We start from the raw sequence: 3,553 nt of genomic DNA, 5'->3' as shown, positions 1-3,553 counted from the left end.
CACACATTTTTGGTGTATTTCTCACTATTCCCATCCCGTTTTTTTCTAAGTAAAGGTTTTACTGTAACATTTGTTTTCATTACTGTAATGACTAATATTATTTAGTTACATTTTACAATAAGGTTACAGTAGTTAACTACATTAGATAACATGAACTTTTAAAGCATTTATTAATCTTAGCTAATGCTCATTTTCAACATTTACTAAATCATTATTAAAATCCAAAGTTGTATAATATTATTTACTGGACCTGAGCTAAAATGAACAGTTGTGTGTTTGATGAATAAATACTGTAACAAACGTATTGCTCATTGCTAGTTAATGCATTGGCTAACGGGACCTTATTGTAAAGTGTCACAGATTCTTTCCCTTCCCAAATGTGGTAAAATTTCATAAATACAGTCACAACTTTAATAGTTGTAGATTTAGGAGTGAAATATTACCCAGGCATTGAGATTGATCCAAGCAGTCCTGTGCATGCAGCGATAAATATATAAAAGAAATAAATTAGATCACTAATATCCAATTAGTTTGTTGTGTATGAAGCTGGTGTTGGCACAGGTTGTACTGGCATTGTGTTTCAACTGTCAGTCTAACGTCTCTTCTGTTTTACCTGGCTCGTTTTGGCTGCAAAAGAGAAGCTGTGAATAGATAATTTTTGATTTTCTGGTGTCAAACATGTCATAATGAAGCCGCCGTTCAGCATGTCGCTTTAGTGAACAACTGCTTACACTGTAACGACAGCACATGCATCAACTCTGAAACGCGTCCCTGTGAGGCTGTGTGCAAAAGCTTGTCAGTCCGTGAAGAAACTGAAAACATGTGTCGACAGGTTAGCGCTCTCTGTGCCTGCATTCCCCACATTGTCAAGCAACGGTTATTTTGTCCTTTTGTTTGAACAGTTTTCTTAATCTAGCCGACTGTTACTTAAGTGTGTTAAAGTTAAACCGTTAGCATAGAACTACAGGAAATCAATATTTGTGTAACATTGATCTGTCATTAATATATCCTTATCAGTTATTGCTGTTAATAAACAAGCCATTCTCTCTGTTAGTGTCCGGTTTAGTTGGATAAGTAATATCTTGCATTAACTGCGATACTTTCCTGATAAACAATGTAATGCTGTTAATTTATGCTTTTGGTGCAGGTACAGACCCATCCAACGTACAAGATAACATTTGCTATTAATACAGAAGAGAGATTTAATGAAGTGTATCACAGAACTATTAATACGGGAAGGGTTAACCAACACAATACCAATAAAGTGATTTTTATTTGGAGATAAATTTGTGCCAGTGTTTGATTTAAGGTATTTGAAACTTGAATATTTGAATATTGAAAGGTTGTATTTACCCCTTGAATATTTGAATATTGAAAGGTTGTATTTACCCCAATTCAACTTTAATAAATAGCTTCTTGCTGACAGTACAAGTAAATGCAATCAAAAAATAAATGCAAAGAAAACACAAATAAACAAATTAATCTAGTAATATTAATCCGCAGTTATTATAACGTCGTGTCTACTTGCAACGAGTGCAAATAGTCTGCTTTGTTGGCAGAGGCTGTTTACACTGACTCTTCCCACCATTGTCTGATTGAGCCGGACGAAATTACAAAAGAAGTCCTGCTGAGAACAGGATCAGCATGTGGACGCGGTGAGGTCACTAGTGGGCGTTTATGAATGACATTTATGGATGTTATTCCATGTTGTAGACACAATCATTTTTTTAAGGGAAAGACTAAATCGAAATGGAATCAGTACATAAAACGCTTCATATCAAAGATTAACGAGGAACAGCGAGTTTTGCCATCGCTGCTATTTTATCTGTGGCAAAAGTGGGTTCACGAAACCATTCAGGCTCTGAGTCAGCACAGCAAGTCCACAATATTTACACAGAGACATAACCTACATTACACACTCTCAGAAAAAAAGGGACAAAAGCTGTCACTGGGGCGGCACCCTTTCAAAAGGTACACATTTGTACCCAACGAGAGCATATTGGTACCTAAATGGTACATTGTGACCTTTTTTAAAGGGTACCGTCGCAGTGACCGCTTTTGTACCATTTTTTATGAGAGTAGTTGCTGATCGCTAAAGCAACTTCTCCATCTTGCCAATAACTCTGCCACAGGAGCTAATGGCTTCAAAACCGTTAGCACAAAAACATTACATTGTTCATGGAACTTTTTTCGGAAGTGTTTTAATCTAACGTCTTTTAAATCGTATTCCTTGTTTCAGAATGTTCAGAAAACATTCAAATGTAATGTTCCCATAATAATATCTGCAACATTTTAAAATGGAATGTTCCTTCAACATTCGCACATCCAAGAAATAACTTTTTTAAAACCATTCAGAAATGTTTTCATAACTTAATGGGGATGTTAGCAAAATGTTCTTAGAACATATTTTTGTTAGCTGGGTAGATAGGTGTTTATACACTCACCGGCCACTTTATTAGGTACCCCATGCTAGTAACGGGTTGGACCCCCTTTTGCCTTCAGAACTGCCTCAATTCTTCGTGGCATAGATTCAACAAGGTGCTGGAAGCATTCCTCAGGGAGTTTGGTCCATATTGACATGATGGCATCACACAGTTGCCGCAGATTTGTCGGCTGCACATCCATGATGCGAATCTCCCGTTCCACCACATCCCAAAGATGCTCTATTGGGTTGAGATCTGGTGACTGTGGAGGCCATTTTAGTACAGTGAACTCATTGTCATGTTCAAGAAACCAATTTGAAATGATTAGAGCTTTGTGACATGGTGGAAGTAGCCATCAGAGGATGGGTACATGATGGCCATAAAGGGATGGACATGGTCAGAAACAATGCTCAGGTAGGCCGTGGCATTTAAACGATGCCCAATTGGCACTAAGGGGCCTAAAGTGTGCCAGGAAAACATCCCCCACACCATTACACCTCCACCACCAGCCTGCACAGTGGTAACAAGGCATGATGGATCCATGTTCTCATTCTGTTTACGCCAAATTCTGACTCTAACATCTGAATGTCTCAACAGAAATCGAGACTCATCAGACCAGGCAACATTTTTCCAGTCTTCAACTGTTCAATTTTGGTGAGCTCTTGCAAATTGTAGCCTCTTTTTCCTATTTGTAGTGGAGATGAGTGGTACCCGGTGGAGTCTTCTGCTGTTGTAGCCCATCCGCCTCAAGGTTGTGCGTGTTGTGGCTTCACAAATGCTTTGCTGCATACCTCGGTTGTAACGAGTGGTTATTTCAGTCACTGTTGCCCTTCTATCAGCTCGAACCAGTCTGGCCATTCTCCTCTGACCTCTGGCATCAACAAGGCATTTCCGCCCACAGAACTGCCGCTCACTGGATGTTTTTTCTTTTTCGGACCATTCTCTGTAAACCCTAGAGATGGTTGTGCGTGAAAATCCCAGTAGATTAGCAGTTTCTGAAATACTCAGACCAGCCCTTCTGGCACCAACAATCATGCCACGTTCAAAGTCACTCAAATCACCTTTCTTCCCCATACTGATGCTCGGTTTGAACTGCAGGAGATTGTCTTGACCATGTCTACATGCCTAAA

Source organism: Rhinichthys klamathensis, unplaced genomic scaffold (genome assembly GCF_029890125.1).
Source record: "Rhinichthys klamathensis goyatoka isolate OS25496 unplaced genomic scaffold, OSU_Roscu_1.1 h1tg000174l_1, whole genome shotgun sequence".
Lineage (NCBI taxonomy): Eukaryota > Metazoa > Chordata > Actinopteri > Cypriniformes > Leuciscidae > Rhinichthys > Rhinichthys klamathensis.
Note: the sequence above shows the minus strand (reverse complement) of the source record.